The sequence below is a fragment of the Sander lucioperca genome, chromosome 24 (assembly GCF_008315115.2).
Source record: "Sander lucioperca isolate FBNREF2018 chromosome 24, SLUC_FBN_1.2, whole genome shotgun sequence".
NCBI lineage: Eukaryota > Metazoa > Chordata > Actinopteri > Perciformes > Percidae > Sander > Sander lucioperca.
This window is the reverse complement of record NC_050196.1, coordinates 8,818,816-8,845,626: the sequence shown is the minus strand read 5'-3', so window position 1 is coordinate 8,845,626 and position 26,811 is coordinate 8,818,816. Positions and strand designations below refer to the sequence as shown.

General features: G+C 41.7%; 2 long non-coding RNA genes across 2 annotated transcripts in view; one reads left to right on the top strand and one right to left on the bottom strand.

Moving 5' to 3' along the window:
• LOC116044734 overlaps positions 1-26,811 on the bottom strand; it is a 129,540-nt gene that overhangs the window by 5,464 nt on the left and 97,265 nt on the right. The gene's annotated exons all lie outside the window — the stretch shown is intronic.
• On the top strand, positions 535-16,996 carry LOC118494441. Its single transcript, XR_004896572.1, has 3 exons — positions 535-550; positions 5,344-5,348; positions 16,893-16,996. It is a non-coding gene; the product is annotated as an uncharacterized LOC118494441 (long non-coding RNA).

Below are 26,811 nucleotides of genomic sequence, written 5' to 3'. Positions count from 1 at the left end.
GCATAAAGGTCTTCTGAAAGACCCGCTGAGACCAGATGTGAGATTTTATCGCAGCCTACGCTCAAATTGATAAATGCCTCGCTTTGCGTAGGAATCGGCGTACGCCCGTCCCGCGCGTGTGTTTTAGATCGTACGCACGTTTCATGAATGAGGGCCATTGTGATTACATGATCACGTACGACCCAATATACCTAACTCTGTTTTGTGTCGTACACAAGCAGCACCCTCTGGGCCTAAAAAGTAAACCTAAAAAGAAGTCCGATTGCACAGAGTCTACGAGAAAATAGTCTACATCCTTGACGTTCCGCTTCCGGGATCGCGCCGGACGCACGTCGCTTTCTTTGTGTTGGAATTTTAAACTCTGGTGGCTTTACGAGGACTATGGTTAACTGCTCCTCAGATCTGTGCATGGTAAATCGAGACAGCTAGCTAGACTATCTGTCCAATCTGAGTTTTCTCTCGCACGACTACTTCGCGGCGCCGCCCGTGACGATTGCGATTGGTTTAAAGAAATGCCAATGGACCTTTTTCACAGCAGACATTTTGACTTGTCGTAGTAGGAAAAGCACAGCTGAAATTGATAACCTTAACGATGGCTCAATTCCATCAAGTGTCCCAGTAAAGCTATTTCGGAGTCAGCATGCACAATACCAGGGCCTCTCCTAAGTGGAATGCAGCCATCATTAATGGTTTTGAATACACCTGTGCTTTTCCTACTGTGACATGTCAACGTGTCTGCCGTGAAAAAGGTCTATAAACCCGAGCACGTTTTTCTCCCGTGCCGGAACGCTGTGCAGACGGTGTGGCGAAGCGAGACTAATGAGAAAATGACCCTACTTATCCCTCGGTAAACATTTTCCCAATGAGTTTATGGCCTCAACTGCTAGTTTCAAGTCTTCTTCAATATAGCGTGATGTTCATTTTGTAAATCACGGTCCCATTTAGAGTAAAATAGACAACGCAGCAGGGTATGCTTTAGGGCTACCACGGCTGTGCCCTCGGGTTCTCAGTCAGCTCCACCCTTTCGTCCGAATGGCCACAGATATGGCGACAGCCCACAAATCAAAAACAAAAAATGATGTCACGTTGGCTACGTCGACTTTTATATGGTCTACGGTCGTACGAGGTTTCTCTCGCGTGAAAAACTGATGCGTAACGTCTGTTATTGGAGCAGGAGAGACTTATATGTTTTGTATACGTTTTCCGTCCAGGGCTCGGAGAAGATGAGAAGTGGAGCGTATGGAACAAATATTTGGTAATTATCAAATCAACTTGAAGTAGTAGTCGGCGTACTGCAGAAGTCAAAGTGTAGTATGCCATAAAAATGTCTTAAAAATAGTGTAGTATTTTACAAAAAATCTCACAATATGCCAAACGGTAAAATTGTCATAGAAAATGTCATAACGGTATGTCATAGGCAAGGCAGCTTCATTTATATAACACGCTAACAAAAGTTAAACATTAACTTATTGTCTGTGGTTGTACGAGGTTTCTCTCGCATGAAAAACTGAAGCATAAAGTCTGTTTTTAAAATGGTGAACCAGGTATTGGAGCAGGAGAGACTTTATTTACATTTTGTAAATGTTTTCTGTCCTGACTGCTAAATGAACAAAGGGACTTGAAGGGCCTGCAGGAGACATAATCAACTTGTAGTAGTTGTACTGTAGAAGTCATAAAAGTACTGTATAGATTCAATCACGTTTGTTTAATATAACCGGCACGGTATAGTACGTTCTAAAAAATGTCATAGTGTGTGATAAAAAGGTTGTCATGTTATTAAAAAAGGTCATATTTTATAAAATTAGTCCAAAAAAAAGTCATAGTATATCATACAATGTGCACCGTGCCATTCTTAAAAAAATAAATAAATAGCAAATTATAATAGAGCTGTTCGGAGTGAGAGAAGGATCCACTTCTCTAAGGTAATTGCTGAAAATAGTGGAAACTCCAGGATGTTGTTCTCCACCATTGACAGGCTACTACATCAAACACCATTCGACACACACTCAAGTCAGGCATCTTCTTTAAGATGCGAAGAATTCGCAGACTTCTTTTTATTATTGGTAACATAGGTAATAAGTTTGATAGTACACCCAAAAACATTCCCCCAAAATTAAGATTTTTTAGTACCATTACTAGGGCTGTCAGCATTAGCGCGTTAATCGTGATGCGCCATTTATTAATTTATTTTACACTTTACTCGGCTTTGCGTCGTGCCTAACGGGCTACTATTTTGACCCTCTGCCGCACCTTTACTTATCATCGAGCTGCCACACTTCCTCGTAACACATCCTGCTGCTGCAGGCTGCAGGCACGATGGAGAAAGACAGCAGCAACACAACACAGCTCAACGGACAAGTGGAAAGCCACACGCACATTGCGTAAGGCCGAATTAAAATATCACCGAAGCGCGTCGAGCTTGAGCTACCGCCTACGAGCTAAGCATAGTACAGTTAACGTCACTCAGGTCGATGCTAGCGGGCTCAGGCAAAGCACTATTTTGGAGAGTGCTATTCGCCGACCCGTTGATGAAACTGAATCCAAAAAAATTACTACAGCTCTTGCGAAACGGGTGGCAACTAACCGCGGACCTGTCAGCATCGTGTAAGACTCGGGTCTTAAAGATGTACTACGGTTGGCACGTTCTGACCCGTCTTATACATTGCCGTCGAGGGGGACAGTAGTTTCACGTACACGCAGTCCGTAAGACACGGAGAAAGCAGCCCAACTGGAACTGCTGCAAAGTGCAAACGCTGTCTCATTAAGCGGTGATCACTGGACGTCGGTGAGTAATCAAAATTATTTAGAAGTTACTGCACACTATGTTCACTCTGGTAAGGATAGGGATTTTTAGTTAGGTACTTGGAGGAATTGTGCAATAATGACAGATTCACACATTTTTCTTTTGTTTACAGTAAATAAATAATAAACAAATACAAATCTCATCATTGGATCCAGTCCCTACTAGATTCCTCAAAAACCTATACGACAGCTCGGCTCCCTTTATTCTTAAGATAATAAACACCTCATTAGAAACGGGTATGTTTCCGACTGCTTTTAAAACCGCCGTCGCGAAACCTTTACTTAAAAAGTCAAATCTTGACCATACTATCCTGAGTAACTACAGGCCTATATCAAACCTACCTTTCCTGAGCAAAGTACTTGAAAAAGTTGTTTGTAATCAGCTAAATAACTTCCTCAACGAAAACAATATTTTTGAAAAATTCCAATCGGGTTTTAGGTCAAATCGCAGCCCAGAAACGACCCTAGTAAAAATAGTCAACGATCTCAGACTCGCTACCGACTCAAACAAAGTCTCAATCCTTATTGTTCTAGATTCGAGCGCGGCATTCGACACCATCGATCGTAACGTTCTAATTCACCGTCTCACGAGACCTCCTAGACCTCCTAAAAATCTCTGCCGGTAACGTAGGTTTGAAACCGCTTTAGGCAAGGCAAGGCAATTTTATTTATATAGCACATTTCAGCACAAGGCAACTCGAAGTGCTTTACACAAAACATTAAACATTGAAAAGCAAAGAGCAAAATAGTGATTTGTAATTACAAATGTGAGTAAAAAAAAAAAAAAGAAATTTAAAAATGTTAAAATTTACAGTTCCATATTAAAATTTTATAAAAAATAAAATACAATAATAAAATGCACTGTTCATAAAACTTATAGAGGAAAAGCAACATCAAAAAGAAAAGTCTTCAGCCTTGATTTAAAAGAGTTGAGGCGGACCTGCAGTTTTCAGGTAGTTTGTTCCAGATATGTGGAGTATAATAACTGAATGCTGCTTCCCCATGTTTGGTTCTGACTCTGGGGACCACGAGCAGACCTGACCCAGACGACCTGAGAGGTCTGGGTGGTTCATAATGCACTGAAATGTAGTTCGGTCCTAAGCCATTTAGGGATTTATAAACCAGCATAAGAATTTTGAAATTAACTCTTTGAGGCACAGGAAGCCAATGTAAAGACTTTAAAACTGGGGTGATGTGATCCACTTTTTTGGTCCTAGTGAGAACTCTGGCTGCAGCGTTCTGAATCAGCTGCAGCTGTCTAATTGATTTTTTAGGGAGACCTGTAAGGACGCCATTGCAATAGTCAAGTCTACTAAAAATAAAAGCATTGACAAGTTTTTCCAAATCCTGCTGGGACATAAGTCCTCTAATCCTTGATATATTCTTAAAATGGTAATAGGCTGACTTTGTTATTGTCTTAATGTGGCTGTTGAAATTCAGTTCTGAGTCCATCACTACACCAAGATTTCTTGCTTTGTCTGTTGTTTTTAACAGTGCCGTTTGAAGATGAGCGTTGACTTTGAACTGCTCTTCTTTTGTTCCAAAAAGAACTACCTCAGTTTTGTCTTCGTTTAACTTAAGAAAATTTTGACACATCCAGTCGTTGATTTTTTCAATGCAATTTATCAGTTTTTGAATAGGATTATAGTCTCCTGGCGATATAGTTATATAAAGTTGTGTGTCGTCCGCATAGCTATGGTGATTTATCTTGTTTTCCATAATCTGAGCCAATGGAAGCATGTAAATGTTGAATAGCAGAGGTCCCAGAATTGAGCCTTGGGGAACTCCACACGCCATAATATTACGCTCAGATACATAATCGCTTATAGACACAAAGTAGTCTCTATTTTTTAAATAGGATTCAAACCAGTTTAGGACTGATCCAGAAAGGCCAACCCAGTTTTTCAGTCGACCGTGTCAAATGCTGCACTAAGATTAGAACGTTACCGGTGGAGATTTTTACGCGCGTCTGTAAAACACGACTTGCCTTTCGGTGCGGCCCAGGGGAGCCGTCTCGGTCCTCTGCTCTTTTCCCTATACGTGCTTCCGTTAGGAAACATCATAAGGCAGCATAATGTAAACTTCCGCAGCTACGCAGATGATACCCAATTATATATTTTCAATTCAATTTTATTTATAGTATCAAATCATAACAAGAGTTATCTCGAGACACTATAATTTCATTAATTGGACGACCAACAAATTTTTAAAGCTAAACAATGACAAAACAGAGGTACTTTTTGTAAATGTCATAGTACAGTATGTCGTCACGGTACAGTACGTTATTTAAAAGTTAAAATGTTTTCACATTAAACTGCAGAGTTGTCCATTGAAATCGCTAACAGCACTGGCATACACGTAATAAATTCTGGTGCCACTAGTTGCCATTCGGAAACTATTTGACCCAGTAGCGTATACACACACACACACATTTAATTTAATTAGAGCATGTGCAGCCTCCCACTCTGCCAGTATTGTCAAGACGGCACAAGCAGCCAGCACTATCACTGATTGCTTCTAGATAGGAAGAAATACGATTAGACCACGTGTGTGTGTAGAAATGCGATTGTGGTTTTTGTTAAGCTGAAGGGTTGAAAAGGACAAGGAGATGATTGGATGTAAGGATACAAGCGGAGAGGAAAATATGGAAGAAGGAGGAGCGAGCTGATAGATAGTGTCAATTATGCCATAAGAATGGTCACTTTTAAAATATAGCTTAAACATATTGGGGAAGTCACTTTTATTAGTCTTATATTTGTGCGTTAAGTATACAGCTGTAGTCTGGACACGGTTAACCTAGCTTAAGCATTAGCCTGGCCGGCTCTGTCCAAGACACTTTTGAACAAGCATTTGACTACTGTACCTTTGGCATTGTGGGATCGTTACCAGAAAGTACTTTCCATTTTAGGAATGTTTGAGGGTGCCAAATAGCGCATACATTTCACACTCAAATAGGTAATTAAATATAGGAAATGATTTCCCAGTGCAGTAGACGCTACGAGAAAATACTCGACAGATAGATATGTCCGACTCCGGCAGACACGCAGTTAATCTCTTGTCATCTCGCTCTCCGAAAGAAAGCAAATTGTCAAATTATCGGAGGCGACACGGAGACGTTGAGGAAAACGGAATGCAGAAGATCCCCGATGTCTCATTGTTAGTTTGATTTTCAGACGGATGGGAGGTAAACACGAAAGCTTTGATTCTCTGCGTAATAGGATTAGCGGTATTAAAGGGAGGAGGGGAAACGCGGTTAGAAGAAGGGAAAGGACGAGGCGGGGAGAGTCGACGGCGAAGAGGATTGGCGACGACAGTCCCTCCGAGCGGCAGAGTCGGTCCCAGCCAATAGCATCGGCCCGACCCGTCTGGCTAATGCAAACGCGTGACAAGTAGATGAACTCCAGCGGCACAGTACACATTTCTTCCAAGAGTCCAACAGCAGCTATACAGTAGACGATGACATGAAAATCATCTGGGGTCTCATTTATAAAACTGCTCGTAGGATCCTTACTACAAGTGTACGTACGCCAAAAAAAAAGTCTGATTTATAAAACCGTGTGTACGCACACCCGTAAGCAACGTTCCCTTTATAAATCAGAGATTACCTACAACTGTGTGTACGTGCACCGGCCTCTTATCCCGCGCGCGCCCATTTTTATCCATAAATAGTCAACGCAAAGCACCTCGCGAATGCCGATCGGTATACGAATGACACCGGCAGTCGTTGCGACGAGCGGCGGAGAAAAAGCGAATTAGAATTTCAGCCTGTTCTCGCACAGTGTAGGGAAACCCGGGGCCTGTTGCACAAAAGTAGAATGAAGAAATCCAGGATAACTGAAAAAGCTCATCGCGGCTTAATCGGTTGCACGTTTGCCGAGCCAGGTGTAGATAGCTGGGATAAGCGCACATTCGCGGCTTTCTTAAAGTGCCCATATTATGAAAAAATCACTTTTTCTGGGATTTGGGGTGTTATGTTGTGTCTCTGGTGCTTCCACACACATACAAACTTTGAAAAAAATCCATCCATGCTGTTTAGAGTGAAATACGGTTTCTGAATGTGTCCTGCCTTCAGTCTCTGGGTGAGCTGTTCAAAATCGGCACGGCTTGCAACCATTAGCTCGTAGCGTTAGCATGCTAACGCTAGCATGCTACCTCGTTCTCAATAGCAAAGCACTGCTACAGCACACACAAGTTCACCATAATCTACAAAAGAACTACTTACATGTGCGCCCTCATTTAGAAGTCTCCCAGCTAATCCTGCCTTGTAACTGACCGAAGTTGTAGAAACAGCCTTTCTTTTACTGTCTATGGAGCTAGCTAGCTGACATGATCTACATCTGAGCTACTGGGCATGTGCGGGTGCAATCAAAGATAGTACAGAAGAAGAAGAAGAAAATAGGTCTCACTCTGTAGCTTAAACAGAGACCAGCTGAAAAGAGGATCTGCAGCAGTGAGAGAGAGCGGTGCAGTACAACAAAATATGGTGTTTTTTGAAAATTAAACCATGTAAACCTATTCTGGAACAACCTTAAAATACAATTATGAACCTGAAAATGAGCATAATATGGCTGCTTTAAATAGACCACGGTATCGATCGCAGATTTACCGACGCAGAAATGGAGAAGACGCGCTTACACTTGCGGCATACATTTACCCGTCGAGCAGCGGCTTCTAACGGAAAGTCACGAGGAAGCGAAGCATACAATATGCAAAAAGGGAAATACGGCTGTTTTTATCACACAGAGAGAAAAAGCACAACAGACAACAGCGGACCGACTGAATGTGTAAGGATTTCAAAAGATCTACTTAGGGCCTACTAGTCACTCGACATTTTTACAAAGTTGTACACACTGTTTTAATTGCTTTTAGTATGCTTGTTTTACGTGTCGGTTTTATTGCCGTATCTGTTTTTATGTGCTAAATGTGCTGGTTTTACTGTAAAGTGTCTTTGAGTAGCCTGTAAAGCACTATATAAATAAAATGTTTTATTATTTAGCCTACTTTGCCTTAAAAGCGAGCAGAGGGAATTCATGTTCCTCGGGCAATTTACCCTAAGGACTAGGCTTAACTTCAAACCCTTAATGCGAGATATGTTTTACAACCATATGCACAAATCTCTATAAGCTATGTCTAATTCTAAATATCTTTGTACAATTAATGTTCATACAGAACAGAACGACTGGATATAAAGTAGAAAAAGAAGTAAGTGACTTCAATACACACCGTAAGCACATCTGTAAAACAATACAGCCTATTATTATTCATGTTTTTTTCTCACTCCCGAGCTCCAAGATGCGCGACGGCACCAAAATAAAAAGATTAAGAAACTCGTGGCATTTCAACACATTCTCGCTCCCGTCTCGTAAAATACGGACCTTTGGTCAGGTGCCGCTGTCGTCGTTATCGACACTAAAAGTCTCCTTTAGAGTCCGCCGCACGGCGTGGGAGGATCCGCCTGTCCACGTTGCAAATGACGAAACGGGCAACACGCTGTCTGCCCTTCCCACTCCTAAAGAAAAACACACTACTCCAGTCAGGCGCGATACGACGAACTAGCTCGTCGCAATATGGTCGACAAGGATTTAAAGTATGTCTGAATGTATGTATGTATGTATAGCCTAGTCTACATTTAGGCAACATCTACATACTTGTTTAATTTAAGTTGGGCAGAATCAAGCGTGTATAATAAATATCATGAAATAATTTAGTTTGGGCTATGCCTTGGTGCCTCTCTCTCCTAAAATATCTTCCAGTATCCATTTGTTCAATTAATTGAAGGATACATTGGTACAATAGCATTAACAGCGACACTGTGATATTTAGGGACTGATATTGTTTTTAATACTATAGAGAAAGCAGACTATATCAACGGTAAAGAATAGAGAGCTTCGGATACCTTACTAGGCGAGTTATTTCTTGTATTTCACTCGTTTACACTAGCTAGACTATTGTTTTCTATAGTCAACTAAAATATTCCTTTTATCTTTACTAAGCAAGTAAAAGTCATTGATGACAACTTACAATTTCACTCGGTATCACTCACTGCGCGTGCGGTAGCAAGTCCAGACCAAAGATTTGCGACGAGACGAGATAAATCCCGCGGCTACTTGCGACGCACCGGTCGGCGGCATTCTGAAAGCTGCCAGTTTAAACCAATGAGAAGAGACAAGACGGTGTATCGTCTTCACAGCCATTGACTCTTTGTACTTCTGTCTAACTTTCGACTCTCCGGCTTTTTTGTAGCCGGATATATTATTTGTTGTTTCTAATATAGAATTTGGATAACGTTTATGATAGCGAGATACTTGCTACGGTTGCATTTTGAGCGATAAATCGGCGAAACGACATTTTATTTCTCCGATTTACTGCTTTGTTTTAACGCTGCCTGGCGCTCTCTCTTCAGTAACTCTCCACCTCGCTCGTCCACATACCGTTAACGCGCAAGCTGCCGCTCGTGAGCCTCTCTCTCTAAAACGCTGCCATTTTGACCAGTTGACAGTTTGTGAAATAAAAATAAAACGGACCGCAGTGCGCGACGACACTGACGGATGAACGGTGAAGGAAGATTGATTCCACGTAGCGAGCGATACAGAGTGCACTGTAAAAAAAAAAAAAAATGTAATTATTATTTGGGGGGGGGCTTAGGAACATTTTGGGGTAGCTTCAGCCCCCCTAAAATAGGCCTAACGACGTCCCCGCTCGGCCGGGTTTAATTCAACCTGCTTTTGTGCAACCAAATCAAAGCTAAATTTATCCAGGATAACTCGAATATCCCGGCTTAATCCCTTATCCTGGTTTTGCGCGACAGGCCCCCGATCTATAACTACGCGTATTCACAATACGTCCAAAACGGCAGGCGTTACGGCACTCGGGGACAGCTTCGACGTACCGGACGCACATGATAAGATTTAACGGAACTATATGTTATATCCAAACAGGCCTCAGCGCTAAGGTTGAAGATTATATATAATATTTATTAATAAAAAAATAACCACTCGGCCGTTTGACATTTCCCTTTGGAAACAGCCGGTTTCCCCCAGAGCGGCGAGCACCTGTATTTGGACCGGGACGGCACGGTTCCTGCGCGTCGCCCTCTCTACTGGATCCGATTCGTCGTATTCAGTCATCGTCACGGTCCCCGAAGTCTATTTCCTCTCCCGTTTCTTCCATTAGCGCATAGTCCTCCCGCAGGGCCGGCAGTGCCATCGTGCAGCATTACGCACGGGTTCACTTGTGCAGTATTTATACGTTTACAACACATTGCGATTGTTAACACCTTGCCAACACAACGTCAACTGGTAAGTTTGGACCGAACGAGGACATTGAGGGTAACGATTGCATTTTCGCCGAGACACCGGCGATTAGGATTGGATTTAATCTTCACGGATGATACGGAGTGAAAAAATATTAAGAGTAATCGTTATTCCCATTTACTTTCTGCAGTCTGCGTCGCCAATTCCTATTTTGTCTCCAAAATGCGCATACGCACGGGTCAGAGTTTGCGTGGAGGACCGCCAGGCCTATCGCGATAGTCAATAAATCGCACGATAAATAAAAATGAGCTCGATCATTTTTCCGGCCGCGATAATTTCCATTTGCACGCTTGATTGTTTTCCTCTGCCGCCACGGTATCAGAAATAGGGCAGACGCACAACAGGGTTTCAGCTTTGTGCACCGCCGCTCGTTTTTGAAAAGTCACAAAGTCGTAATTGCACGACTCTGCAGAGCCGTCCGCTGTACTGAACTCAAGCGAACTGTCATCTGCTCTCTCTCTCCCCTAGGGTGAGCAACTGGAACAGTGACAGGAGGTCATTACTCGCGAAGTCACGGCAACCAAATAAACAGCGGGGCGAGTACACCGTGGATGTATTAAGAGAACGGAGTGCACTCGTCACTCATTCTTAAGCAAAGTGACAAACGGCGACGAAAGCCGCGACACGAAATCCGCACTCATTCGGATCCCGCGAAATACGACAGCTACAGTTTATTGGAAAATAGCATTGCGGACACGGAAGTTGATGAATTTACTGTTTATCGGACCCCAGATGAGACAAGAAGCTAACGTTGGTGAACGCCGCGGCGACGGTCCCTCCGACTCCCGTTGCGGGAGATGCCGTATTCCTCCGACGCGCTGTAATAACAGGTTAGTGGGGTTGCATACCGCTCAAAACCAGCACGAAAAACGTAGTAATGTTCACTCTGCGTTTTGTTTCGTTGTTAAACTGTGCGTAAAATGAGCGGTGACGTTAAATCGCCGCTTTCAGGTAACGGCACCGTACGGTACCGTCTATTTGCTGGACGGTTTCGAGCTAACGGTCCGACGTTATTGTTCGTATTTTGGCACAATTTTTCTGACTGTAGTAGCGGTCATAGTGACTGAAAGTGCGATGTGAGATGCTAAAAAGAAACACGCTGTTTTCAGGTAACGCGTTTGGTTTTTATTCCGGTGCGTGAGAGGCTGGGAGTCCATTGTTTTTGGTTGTTTTGTTCATTTATTGTGGATATCTAAAATGTCTTCCAGTTCCAGTGTTAAATATTCTTTAGAAATAAAAGTTTATTGATCTTTGAAAAGGTTTACTCGCATTACATTAGATGAAAATGGTCTCTCGACAACAATATTATCGTTTATCGCAATAATTTCCCGGACAATTTATCGTCGAGCCAAATTTGTTATCGTGACAGGCCTAAGGACCGCACATTCTCCCGACAAGTTTTTCTAAATCACAACCTTTGCGTGGGAAGTGGCGTACGCACATTTTCAAAACGAGACACCCCCCCTCCCAGCTCAGTTCAAGTTTTGTTCTCAGGGGACTGCTCGAAAAAAAACCTCCGGCGTTTATATTTTTAAACCGTACAGAGTTGGTAAAGTAGAGAAAGTGGTGTTTTTCTCTCGTACCCGTTTAGTTTGCGATCGTATCGGATTCCGGTTGTAGTTCATTCAGTTTTGTTATCGTTTGGTTCTGGGTTCCTTGGTAATAGCTCATGGAGCGTTTTAAAATGGCCAACCCGTATGTCTCCGTTCCGTATCGCATTTCACAGGTTTGGATTTTTGAAGATTTTTCCATTTTTCACAGAATTGGTTTTTGTTTACGGATTCCTCAATTAATGGCAGAGGATTGGCGACTCGCAGAGAAACAGGACGCAGTGTCATCAAAGTCCACGAGAAAAAGAATCAACTCGTCTTTTAGAACAGGGCCTCTGAACGAAACAACTTTATTTCTATTTCTAATTGCCCGCGCGGTCGGTGGTAAAAGCAACCAACGCCGGCCGTCCAAAGGAAACATTTTGTCCTAACGACTCTCTGGGTGCTTTGTGTTGTCTTCCCGTCAACCTTGAAAAAAAGCACTTTTTTTCGATGCCTTTTTTTTCACAACGTTTTAAATTGTGAAATTTTTCTTGTACACATTTTCTTTTTTTTTTAACAATGTCTTTATTGAGTTTTCATTTTAAACAAAGAACTAAATAATAATAAAAAAAAACATACACAGTCATACATAAATAAAAGAAAAGACCCTTACGTTTTTTTACAACATCCCAGTAAGAGTGAGGTATACATGTACACACATAGATGTAGTCTTTTAACCATCTACATTGAAGAATATATGAACTGTAATATCTATATACCTATGTACGTACCCTTACATACGCACTCATCCATATATTTCTGCAGCAAGCACCCATTTCCATTCATAAAATGATGACATTTGCGAAGAAGAGAAAATCAAATTAAATAACAGTATTTATGCACATATGTGGGTCAAAATCTAAGTATAAAAATGTGACAAAAATGTAAAAAATAATAATAAGAGCATTAATTATCTACTTTGGCATAATTGTGTCGATGTTTGCAGTGATACCTACAAATATAGTAACAATCCTACCCTTTTAAAATGTTACTCAAGAAATACTTTTGGATTTCCCTAATGTCCTTCCTGGGTAACAGACCTTAAACTCCATACATTACCCGTAAAATATGATATTACAACAATCATAGAAGATTTTGGAGGACCCCAAAACATCTGGAGAGTTTAGTAATTCTCTATTCAAAAAGTTTTTATTTTTTCGGTCACTGGTGCACTATTGTCCAAAAATCATGCGTCTTTCTGGATAACGCTAATAAAACATATTTGATGTTTTGATATTTAAAAAATGCCTATTTCATGTGAAATCTGGCATTAATGTTTTAAAGGCTAAGATATATTTTAGCTGAGTATGCAATGTTTGACAGAGTTTTGGTGGGAAAATCATGTTTTTGTCCTTCCTGGATAACGAAGATCTTCTGTTACCCAGGACATGTCCTCTGTTATCCAGATTGGACATGTTAATGAAAATAGTTTTTTTATTAGTATTTATCACTTTTCAAGCATTGTGTTGATAATGTTGGATTATATTAATAAAATAATATTTATTTCTTTTATGACATTTTTGCATTGTCATTCCGAGTAACAATGACACAGTCAAGTCAGTTAACTCAGATTTTCATGGTATATTACACAATCATGTTTTCCTCAGTTGAGTATACAATAAAAACCTGATAACCTTTACTGTAAAGCATTTTAAGACATCTTTCATAATTTTTCTGTTTTTGGCATGGAATATTGCGTGACCAAAATCAAACGATGAGCCCATTTAATTGTAAATACCCAAATATATCATATTAATTGTGTTAAAAATTCAGTTTTTTTGAACAGTGCGTGTTTGGTTAGCTGTAACTATAGATATGCCTAAACATTTATATGTCCATTCCCATTACCCAGGAAGGATATTTTTCATGGAATAAATCACGTGATTGATAAAAAAAAATTAAATTGCATTTCTAAATTAAATTCCTGTTGTTGAGATGCATATAGAACACTAATAAAAATAGAAAGTGCTTGAGTTGGCATTTTTGACACTTTCATTTATTTTCTAATTTTAAATCCTTATTTGTCTTTGACCCATATACACACACACAAAGAAGCCTGTGTAAAAAAAGGATAACACTAGAGTAAGTAAGTTTAAAAAAAAAAAAAAGGGAATGTGGGTACACTGTAGTGCCTTATCTAAATTTCAATCTAAGCAGGTGTACTGAATGTCCTGTACTGCAGAGGTTATCATTATCCCTCCCCCAGTTCACCGAGCATAAGAGATAGATTTTTGCCCCTAATCTAGTCTATAAAGGGGCCCCATATCTGTTGAAACTCGTCTTGTTTGTCCTTAAGTGTAAAGGGGATCTTTTCCAGGGGAAGACATTTCCTTTAACCACTGTCTGGTACTTGGTCTCCCGCTGCTTCTCCATGTTAATGCAATTAATCTTTTGGCCTAAAAGCATTGGCAATTGTAGAATAATCAGTGAGATTTTCATTATTGAGTCTAATATGAGAAAATTAGTTTTTACTGGGTTTATTAGTTAGACTTAATTTTCAAAACTGTTTGGGGTTATTAAAATCGTCTTTATAGTACTTGGATTTAGCAATTCTAGTTTTACTTGTACGTGTATTCCGTAAGAGTTTATATGAAATCAAGTCGTCAGAGTCCTTTGATGAGCGATAATATTTCCCAGGCCTTGTCTCTCTGTCTGTCTAAAAAGACTAATAAGATCACCATTAATCCATGGTAAGTGTCTACCCTTTACCTTAATTGATCATTTAGCTCAGTATAAAAAAAAGTTCCAAGCATCTTCAACAGTGGGTATTAACTGAAACCTGTCCCATTTTATAGAGAATAAAACGCTCACTATTCAAATTTCTAAATTGTCTTACTGTAATGCATCTTGGTGGAAAACGAGGTACCTTCATTTTCCAAACACACAAAATAATAGAGTGGTCACCGAGACAATCTGGTAACACCAAGAATCCAGTCTAGCAAAGACTTGGACTTGCGATCAACTCTAGTAGGCTCGTTTATAAGTTGAGTCAAATTAATACTACCAACTAGGTTCCTGTCATTAAGGGAAAAACGATCTAGCCAATTACTATTAAAGTCGCCTAGTATTAAAAGCTCATTCTGGCGACCTAAAGAGTTAATGGTAGACAGAATACATTTTGTAGATTCTGAAGAAACATATGGAGGTGTATAAATATTACCTATAGTCAAATCTTTGTTTTCATGAAAAATTATTTTAATAAAGAGACATTCGAAATACTTTGGGTTGTCGTTAGGGATAACGAGCTCAGAGGTCAAATTTGAAGAAACGTGTAGCCCCTCCTCCTCCTCCTCTGGAGCCTCTATCAGCTCTGTACAAGACATAATTATCAAGTTTCATCTCATTATCTGAAATATTGCTATTCAACCACGTCTCTGAAATTGTAATCACACTAGGTTTGTTATAAACAAGCCAAGCTCTTAAAAGATCAATCTTAATATTCAATACTCATTGCCCAAACATGGCAATAAAACGGTAGAATGCATCGTTAGGACGTGTCACAAGTATACAGAAAAGAGAGAGGCAGAGGGCAAGGACCAGTCTGCAAGGGAGCCAGACACACACGCAAAAAAACAAGCAAAAAACATTATACAAGCTAGCTAAACAAAGCAAAAACGCTCAGTCTGCAATTTTAGAAGGGGTAATGTAAATGTAATATCAAACTATAATTGTGCATATATCACTTATAAAACAATTTATAGAGTCATTCCCTTCTCATTAAGTTATCTATTATACTACAGAATTAACCATTTGAAATTATCAACTGTCGCGAAATTCACAGCGTACGTCCTGACGTTTTACCTCACAATTTAATTTACGGCAAACAAAAATGCACACAGCGTGAGCTGAAGTCAACAACAAGCCGTATATTCTTTTAAGAAATCATTTACAAGTCCCGGTAATTGAAACGCGTGCCGTGCCGTCATAATAGTCTGTGACAAAACAAATGAAAAAGATCTTCGGAGAAGAATAAGAGACAATATATCACCCAAGAAGTTATGGAGACTTCATATTCCGGAGGAATTCCTCCGCCTCATCGGGGCAGCGAAACAGTGCTGGTTTGCCGTCAGTAGTCACTCTTAGCGTAGCGGGATATAACGAGGAATATTTCGTATCCGTATCTCGGAACTTTTTTTTAATTGGATCAAACGGCCGGCGTTTCTGGAGTAGCCCGGCACTGAAATCCGGGTACATATGGACTCGATCACCCTTGAACACGAGCTTCTTTTTTCTCCCGTGCGAGTCGAGGGATCTTCAGTTTATCCTGAAAATTTGACCAGAATTGGCCTTGGAGAAGCTCTCGACTCCGGTCGGCGCACAGTGGGAGAACGGTGTGCCCGTTCAATGATTAGCGGAGTTGGAAACTTTTCTTTCCCAAGAAGCAGCCCACCGTGTCATGGCCTTAGGTTAGAGGCCCGACTTCGGTTCTCTGCTTCCTCCACTTTGTGTTTCAGGTAGGCTTTATGCGATTTCCCAGATCTGATATATTATCCTCGTTTGAGCCGACTCTGTGTTCAAGCTCCGAAACTTGCGCTCCAAGTGTTGAAAGAGAACAATGTATTGCATTTAAGCTCGTTTGAATCTTGAGTCGAAATGTAGCACCGTATCCGACTTCAGTTGTTGTATTGCGTCCCAGATACTGTTGTTGGAGACAGGTGGTTTGTCCATGGCAAGGGCCAAAGGAATCAGGGCGCCAAACAAAAGAAAAATTTGAAAAAAACGAGACTTTGATATAACATATAAAAAATAACAGTATGAAATGAATAGGATCCAAAAACAGACAATTGGGTCTTGAAGGCCAAGAATTACTAATTTATGATGCAGACTGAGTCTTAAGCGAGTGCTCGCACCAACGCCACCTCGGCCATCTTATAATAGTGTGTGTGTAGCCTACCACTTAAAATACAAGCCATATACACTTAGTCAAAACAACTAAGCGCAACCGCTATCCAATTTCACCACCTCACCGCATATGCTCCAACGTAACACCCGATGCCCCGCCCTCCGTAACCGAGTCCTAGGAGCTAATTCAGGAGGAGGAGACCGCAGGAGCAAGGGGAAATAACAAAAATAAATAACAAATATTTTAAAGACGGTCGTACGAATACAACCCCGGGAAACTCTCTGGACGAACACGATAAAACCTCTGCTTAATAGGTCTCGACTCCCACATCTACATCTCTAGTGCGGTGCCCTTTGAAAATGTGCCCGTTTGGAACGGTCGATTACTTGACCTGTGGTATTGCTGTTTGTACAATTCATCAAAACCAAATTGTAGCCCTAGTAATGACTTACTAAAAAAAACAAATTTATTTCCATTTACTTTTTACCTTCCAGTGCAGAATCAGTTAGCCTTTTTCTTATTGGTCCTTACTTAAAAATGAAGAGTACGTCTCTGGCATCACAATAACTCGTAATTTGTTTCCGTCTCTCGCCTACCGTAACCCTTAAATGAAGTTACTACTATTACTGCTTTAGTCAAGGACAGCCCTACCTCTCATTTCTTACTTACTACTGTAGGTTTATCTCTTTTGAAATATTTGGATTTGCCAACAATGAAGCCATTTACTGTCTCCGTGTGGAATATTCAGGGCCTTAACTCTTCATTGTTTGGATGTAAAAGTGAAACTCGTCCTCCGAGAGACCTGGTGTAGATCCGGCTCCGTCGCTCGCTGTCCCTCAAACTACAGAGAAATCATTAAAAGAGGGAGGGACTCGGGAGTGATTACTATCTGGTACAAAGAAGAAATATCAAAGTGCATCGCCCCTATAAAATATGAACGCTCGCACATTTGACTTAAAATGAAACGAGACGTCGCTAACCCGCCGACGGACGTATTCCCGTGCGCCGTGTACGTGAACCCCTAGCGACTCACCGTACTGCGACGAAGACATCTTCCCCCGTGAGCAGATCTGCAGCTTCCAGGCCCAGGGAAGCGTGCTCATCTGTGGGGACCCGAACGCACGTACCGGCTCTCTCCCTGACTACGACGCAGAGCTAGGTAACGTTCGTATATTCGGACGCAATTATCTCCAAAACGGAACTAACCTTCCTCGTTCCGACTCTGACGTCCGGATCGATGACGACGGCAGAGAGTTACTGCGGCTCTGGCGAAGCCCGGGTCTGTACGTCGTCGACGGCAGGTTACGAGGAGACTCTTTAGGTACAAATACTTTTTGCTCACCTCTTGGCAACAGCACCGTTGATTACACGGTAACAGATGTAGATCCTTTCTCTCTCTGTGCGTTCGCGGTTAAACCATTGACCCCTCTGTCTGACCACAGCCAAATTACTGACAACACCACAGCTCAGTAGGCTGTTTAATATCAGGAAATCGTACAGATGGGCCGAAAACAGCACAGAAGAGTCAGTCGGCTCACCCGAAATTCAAACGCTGCCAGATACCTTTCTGGACACCGCGTATGTACGCGGTCAAGAAGGCGTAAATAATGCAGTTAGACGCGTTAATCGCATTATCGTGCAAACTGCAAAAAAATCACAATTGAAACTATCCAAAAATAAACCTAAGAATCCCAAAGATAATTGGTTTGACAAAGAGTGTAAAGAAATTAGACAAAATGTTAGGCGATTATCTAACCAAAAACACAGAGATCCAGGAAACGTAGACTTGCGCCTTCTTTACCGTGCCACACTTAAACGCTACAAACGTATGCTCGGAATCAAAAAAGCACCACGCACACGCACACACACAACTGACATTAATTGAGGAGTCCGTAAACAAAAACCAATTCTGGGAAAAATGGAAAAATCTTCAAAAATCCAAACCTGTAGAATTGGCGATACAGAACGGAGACGTATGGGTTGGCCATTTTGAAACGCTCTGTGAGCTATTAGCAAGGAACCCAGAACCAAATCAAAACCAAACGATAACAAAACTGAATGAATTACAATCGGCTGTAAAAGACGAGATGCAGAAATGCACGAGCCCGCGATTCTGAAACTCTTTCATTTGATTCAGAGTGTAGGTTACTTCCCCGACATATACAAATGTGGAGATAAATTGGACCCAAATAATTACTGAGGCGTCCGCGTGAACAGTAATCTGGGGAAGCTCCTTTGTAGCGTTATCGACTTCAGACTCAAAACTTCTTTACCAAACACAATGTCACCCCGATAGACAAACATGTTCACCAAAACAATAACTAAATCTTTGCACGTTTCATAGATTTCAAAAAGGCATTCGACTCTATTTGGCACAGTGGTCTATTCTACAAAGTCATTGAATCTGGCGTAGGGGGTAAAACATATGACATCGTTAAATCGATGTACGCTAACAAGTGCGGTATTAAAATTGGCAACAAAACAACAACATTCTTCTGTCAGAAGCGTGGAGTGAGACGGGGCTGCTGTTTGAGTCCCACCCTATTCAACATCTTTATTAACCGACCTAACCCTGATGTCTGAGTTGATTTACCCTGAGATGGGAAACTCTGAGTTTTCTGTTCCAGAACAGCTGATTTGAGTTGGTTCGATCAACTCAGAGTAGGTTCGATAAAAAGGCAAAGTGAATGGAGCCGTGATACTACGATTCACCGTGGTTATTCTAATATAGTGTGTATCACATTTAATCACAAGTAGGCTATAGCCTAATGTTACTGGTGAAATGATATTGAACCTATAATCTGCGGGCGAAAAAGTTCTACACCTACTAATCCCACTCGGCAGCACCATCATTAACAGAATTATAATTCATAATCTTTTATTTCAAAGGGTTTACCTCATTCACCTGCAATCATGTGGAACATATTTTTAATGGCTCTTACTGGTTTGTGTCCAGGGAACGCGTTTCGGAGCGAGTCGCGCTCTTCTGACGGCTCTGTACGGTGGCTTTACTAAAATGCTCCGCGTCGCCAATGTTGTAAAGAAAAAAAATGTATGTGACGCAAATAATCTGCTGGGATGTAGAGCGTGCCCAAGATGGGTGACGTTAGCGATACGAGGACGGATAAAGACTGGGAAGAAAAACGATACCGCTCAAATAGGAAGTTATCTGAAAATTTAAATGTCGGGGCTTCGATATCCTCTCCCGACATATAACGCCCTGCAAAGTAAAGCACAAGTAAAGCAGCTTCTTCATCACCAATTCTCCCTTATGGTAGTGAGGTGCAGGATCCTGTTTCCTACCAGAATTTGGCCCATTTGGACAAAAACCCAGTTGAAATCCTGCATCTAGAGTTCTGTAAAAGCATCCTACAGGTGCCCAGAAAAAACACCAACAACGCCTGCAGAGCTGAATTAAGCCAATTCCCATTATTCATCAAAATTCAAAAATGTGCCCCCCCCCCCCCCCAACACACACTCATATCAGCAGAAAGCCCTGCAGTACCAAGAGCTGAGCAAAGAGAAGAGTCCTCTCACTCAACTGGTCCTGACGCTCAGTTCACTTCGTGACCCTGGTCTGCCTCAGGACCAGTCTGGGAACAAACCAAATAGAGTTAACCGAATTATAACGCAACAGAAACACAACTACATCACCAATTGGAACACACAAACAAAATCACAAAGCAAAATGCAGTGCTATCTGTCCCTAAAGAGGGAGTACATTGCGGCAGACTACCTGACCACAGTTACCGATATTAAACTGAGAACTACGTTGACCGAGTACAGACTCGGTGAGCGCAACCTGGCCATCGAGAAGGCCGCTACAAACAATCGTGGCTCCCCAAAGAGGAGCGCTTCTGCCAGCTGTGCAGCAGAGACAAAGTCGAGACAGAGCTGCACTTCCTGACAGAATGCACAGAACTACAGCCGGTCCGAACCTTAATATTTTCCCAAATTAACAATATTAATAAAATGCCGATCCTGCTAGAACACCCAGAGAGCTGCAGTCTAGCAGCAGAATATGTCTTTACCTGCCACACTTTGAGGAACAGTGAGTGACCGCCCCCCACACACACAGACAGACAGACACACAACTGTAATATTCTAGTTTTCACGTTGTTGTTCAATTGGGAGAGAGAGAGAGAGAGAGAGGTTGTGTCATATGATCGTTAATGAATTTAACATTTCAGCAGAGGTGTTCATTTCCATACAGGGTTAGTGGCTTGACGGTTAACGGTCAAGTAGGGGATTGGATTCGCGGGGGTATTTTGGCTACTTAATTAACCTGGGTGAGTCTGATGAAAACTGATGCGTCTGCCCGGTTCAACTCTCACACTTTCTCGCATTGCGCAGCGCTCTGAAGGAATAATCTCCGAGATTACGTTATGTTCTGCCAGCTCACAGCAATTTAATACAATAGCAGGAAAAGAGTCCCCACCCCCCGCTGTTCTAAAGCGTTCTGCACGTGGCGTTTGCTGATGTGCAGGTTACCTTCCCCCCAAACACGGACACACATACAGATACAGTTGTGTTCAGAATAATAGCAGTGTGTTTAAAAAGTGAATAATGCTCAGAATCCTTAGAATAACTTTTAATTCCATAATATCAATGCATTGGAAACACTGCACATTCAATTCCAAATCAAAACATGACCAAAATTGATCAAGTTTGTGTTATACCTTTACAGAAAGTGAAGAAAAAGGAATATTAGGCTGTTCAAAAAAATTGCAGTATTTGCATTTTTCTTTACAAACTCAAACATTTACTGTATAAACTGAAAAATGTCTCAAGGGTTTGCTTTACTTTGAATCACTGCACTAATATTTAGTTGCACGCCACAGTATGAGAAACATCCCCATAACATGATTTTTGCACCACCATGCTTTACAAATTGAATTACACAGAATGAGCAGCATGCATGTCATGACTTTTGGGTCTGTTGGTTTTCTATGACTCTACAACACTTACTAGTAAATTATTTGCCATGTAGAAATATCACTTCTACCAAAAAAATTTGATTTATGAGGTTAGTGATGTTTGACTGCTATTATTGCTTATTGAACACAACTGTAAGTCTCGCTTTATAAGATAAATAGCCCGCCTGTAAGTGGCATCGCGCTCTGTCTGCATTTGTTGTCTGGTTGTGCTTTGCACGTGCGAGATTCTGAAACGTCCTTAAATTCGGGAATTGTCCTTTGTTTATTCAAAGTAGCGCAACTTTGCACATTTTTGTGGGTCTGAGGTGTACGTCACATTTTAGCTGCCAAAGCTCCGCTGCTCTCTGTCTCTGGTCCTCAGGGTGAGAGGGGGAGTGGCCGGCAGCTAGAGCGGCAAAAGCCAATGTGTGCTTCTTTTACCTATGTATTTAACGATATCTTTTGCATTTCTAATCCAAAAAAACGTCAAACTTGGCACCGCGCTTACTCGTGCCCGTGACGAGACACCTGTCGAGTTTGAAATCCAACGGATCGAGAGATATGCGCGTAACACACACGCGCGCTGACAGACGGACGTTCCTGCGATTTATAGATACATATTCAATCAAATGTGGGCGTATTCCCAAACAGACACGGATATTACATAATCAACTCATTTTGCTCAATAACCTCTAATCGGCTAAGTGATCTAAATTCCAAATTCCGCAGAGCCTCTGAGTTTTCAACCGACCGTAAAGTACGGCCTCGTCGGGGCCCGGCGCATCATTCTCCCCTAACCCCGCCGCAGCGGCCGGAGAGACGGACACCGACAAACGCGCGGGATGAGCACACGCCGGCTGCTCTTCCGGATCGATTGACCGATGTGCCCGAGTGTAATACGGCTTCAATAAATTAACACGAGGGGAGTCACGCGGGATTGCCGAGCAAGATGGTCGCGTAGTTGGAGCTCTCCTGTAAACCCACCGAGATTCCCGAAATTCGCTATTAAATGGGCAGTCGAGATGCACGTTTTGATGAAAACGGCTACCGGTAATTACTGTTAAAACAGTTTTTAGAGTGTTGGGATAGAGATACTTGGGCATTATGGCAAGGCAACGCTGGAGTAGCTAACGAGCTACCGACAACTGCGGGAGCTGGCAAAGGAGAGAGTAATGAAAACGTGTTGTCTGCAATGCAACAGTCTTTGGCAAAAGCCACGGAGAAGAAGGAAAGCTGTTAAAGACTTTACGAGCAGACGTATCGGGCATAAAGGACGGCAATGTCGGGTTACGAACGGATGTGGATAGCGTCCCGCTCCGGTTAGATCTCTCAGCTAGAGGACGAGAATTCCCAGCTCCGACGAAAGGCGAATAAAACTGCAATGAAGCGTGAGGAACTACACCGAGCTGCCGCTAACAGAGACCGACGCCAGAATCTACGTCTCGTTGGACTAAAAGAAAAGGTGGAAAACGATAATCTCCGAAGCTCTTGGTATCGAATTGGACAGGTCACAGCTACAAACAGGGTATATGCAGAAATCCTGGAGGTAAATTCAATACCTTCTAATACCATTTTTAATATCTTCTCAATATTTTTTTAAAACCAACACGCCGTTGAGTTTCAGGTTTATACGGCAACATGTTTTCTAACCATTAAACGGAGTTTGAGATTTATAAAACTACACCCTCTAGACCAATAGAACAATGCAGATAGGGAAAGTCAACAGAATAGATTGTGACTCACTGACTTTGGAAACATCTTGCAACCCTAACCCATCTTGCATTTATTTCACCCATAGAATAAAATGATAAATTAAAGCAGTTCAAAGAAACGAGCATTCACTGATGCCATTATAACCACTTCAAACTAAGTGAACCTTCTTCTCTATGTACAGACACCCAAATGAGTACGCATAGAAAATATTCCATGAGGCAAGTGAGATACAAGAAAACAGACATACATACAGACAAGCAAACAAGCATTCACCGTTTGAACTTGTGATGCCATTATAACCATTTGAAACTAAGTGATCTCATGGCAAGTGCTTCGATTGAATTGTCTTTTCTTCCCCACGAGGGGTGCTTACCGCTCAAAACCAACGTGAAAAACGTAGCTAGTAATGTTCACTCAGGAGCTAAGCTTTTCTTTGAGAAAAGAACAAACACCGGCACTGAAATCATTCTTAAAAAAGGAAGATGTGTTCGGAGTTTTGCCGACCGGATACGGCAAAAGTTTAATCTATCGACTAGCTCCGCTATCTTCTTCGTTGCTCTGCTTGGTTGTAGCGCGCAGAAGGAATTTGAAAGACAACCGTTTATCCCGCCCCTCGGATTGAGCCCTGCCAGTGGTGTGTTCCCAGAACAGGCTAAGATAGGCTATCACCCGATGCGGGATAGGATATAATATCACACAAACTTTACAAGATCAACTTAAATAGACATAATAAAACAAATGGACAACTCATAGTTTGCAAAAACATTATTCAAAAAATGAATACCTTGTAAAATGGCGATTAATACCTTTTAATACCTTTTAATGGCCTTCATTTTTACTAATTTGATTTACTACCTTTTAATACTTTTTAAAACCCCGCGGACACCCTGTACAACGAGTGCACGGAGCCCCCGTACCAATGCCGGAAGAAGGCCGCCCGTCCGGGCCGATTGTCGTTCGCTTTTTGAGTTTCCCGGAACGGGACAGAGTATTGGCGGCCGCTAAGTAGAAATATAGAAACAAAGAGGAAGTTATCTGGAAAGGCTGTAAGCTGTCATTTCCCCCCCCAGCGGCTGCGCACTCTAGACGTGCGCTTCACCCTGGCTTATCCAGGGGACCTGCGTTTTACGTGGCAAGGGAAGAGAATGAAGTTTACAAACGACAGAGGGGCGATGGACTTTCTCAATAAAGAGACGGAGGAGCAGAGATCACCGGACGGGACTCTCGAGCATGAACCGGCAGATGAGTAGCCTAATCTAACCTAAGACATTGACTCAAATTAACGTGGACGTATTGGGCTACACGCAAGGACGCGTTCTATTTGTCACGCCCGCTTTCTTCGTCTTCGACAAGCCATCGAAGTTACAGTGAGTAACCTAAAGTTGTGGGGAAACAGCCTACGGTAATGCCTATGGTAATATGGTAATTACGGACACGATGGGCTAGTTTGGGAGTACCGTTAGTTCGGATAGCGTTCGGTGGTGTCGCTACACTTTGCTTAGCCTGTAGGATATAGCCTTTATTAAACGTACAATATGTAACTTTCTGCCGCTAGAGGTCTCTCAACCAAAACAATGGATGGTAAACACAGACTTTTGATGACATTGGGAAGTTGCTTGGAATTATGGGAGTCGTAGTTTTTTGATTAACTTAACTAGATGGTGAAAGGTTATATGACGCCACTGACGGGCGACTAAATGAAACGTGACGTGTCTGAAAATAAAATAACAGATTTCTCTGAGTTTGACATTTGGTGAAAACATTTGGGATAGTGTAAGAACACAACTCATAAAAATATATAACATAGGTATGGTCGTTTTTAGACATTTTAATGCAGAAAAGTTACATATTGTATCTTTAATAGCCTATGTAGGCCTAACTGAAAATAACCTACATTTTGACTGTTAAAAACTTTCATTGGGATTGGTTGAGGGGGGGGATAACTGATGACCACTTCAGTGTGCCTCGTGGACCGGTTTGAGGGTGGGTCTCTTAAGATAGAGATGAGGGTGAAAAGGGGTGGGTGGGTCTGGGGTTGTTTTTTATACTCCCTGTTCCAAAGGGGGTTTTGAGTACTGTTGATTGCGTGTTATTGGTTTTGATTGGCAGCAGGGCAGCTCCTCCTTTTTATCAATTTCTTTTCCTTACCTCTTGTGGCCCCCTATGGAAAATATCACCTCATTACGAGGAATACAAACACATTACTTCAGGTCATGTCTAACTGTGTGAGAATAGTGTCTCGGAATGTAAATGGGTTACAGAATCCCATTAAGAGAAAGAAATGTTTGTCGTACCTCAAATCTCAACAAGTCCGCATATCCTTTATACAAGAGACCCATGTGACTGACTCAGACGCTGCTAAATTCAAAAGAGACTGGGTTGGCCACGTATATCATGGCTCGTACTCTAGTAAAAAGCGTGGCTTGAATTTCTCTTCATAAAGGACCTAAAGGACGGAGAGGGAAGAGTGATATGCTTGGAAGCTAAAATGAATGGAGGAAAAGTCAATTTATGCGATATTTATGCTCCAAATGTGGAGGACCCAGGTTTCTTTCATAAACAAACTAGTGGGGAATATTATTGATGGACATAGGATTATAGCAGGGGATTTTAATCAGGTTTTGGATGGGGGTTTTAGATAAAACTACTTTTTCTAAAAATGTACCAAGGGATAGAATGGCCATTGGGTTGCTGATGGAGGATCTAGGTCCGACGGCTACATGGAGGCTCGTCAACCCCAAAGAGAAAGAATATACATTTTATTCTCAAACATAAATCTCACTCCAGGATAGATTCTTTTTTTTAATCAGCAAGGACCTGGTACATACTGTTACTGACTGCTCAATTGGACCTATAGCATTGACTGATCATGCAATAGTGCACCCGGGCTTGGTAATGGGGTCAGATGGTAATATTACATTACATGTTGTTTAGCTGACGCTTTTATCCAAAGTGACTTACAATTGCTATTTACGTCAGAGGTCGCACGCCTCTGGAGCAACTACGGGTTAAGTGTCTCGCTCAGTGTATCCAAGTGGGAATCGAACCCGGGTCTCCCATACCAAAGGCATGTGTCATATCCACTGCGCTAGTCAGCAAGACTAGAAGAACTTGATAATTTTTATTATATGGGATCAACAGATAGAGTTGGGACAGTCTGGGAAGCCTCTGAGGCTTATATTAGAGGGAATATTATTGCACATTTCAGTAGGAAAAAAAGAGAGCAAATACGACAGCTAAAGGAGCTAAAGTCCCAGCTTAAGGAAACAGAGAAGGCACTTGCTGAGAGGCATACTGACTTACTATTGAAGCAAGTGTGTGACTTGAAATTTCAAATAAATGAAATATACAATATAAAGGCAGAATATGCACTATTTAGACTTAAACGTAATTATTATGAAAGTGGGGGAGGCTAGTTATGCCATACCAGCTGTTAAAAATAATAACAGTGACTTGGTGACCAACACAAATGATATTAACAAGGTGTTTCTACATCCAGCTCTATAAATCTGAGGTTAACCCAGGGGGGAGTGACTATGACGCCTTTTTTTTTTTTGGGACCGTCCCATAGCAGTAGATGAGGTCAGAAGTGCAATTTCCTCAATGAGAGCTGGAAAATCACCTGGTTAAGA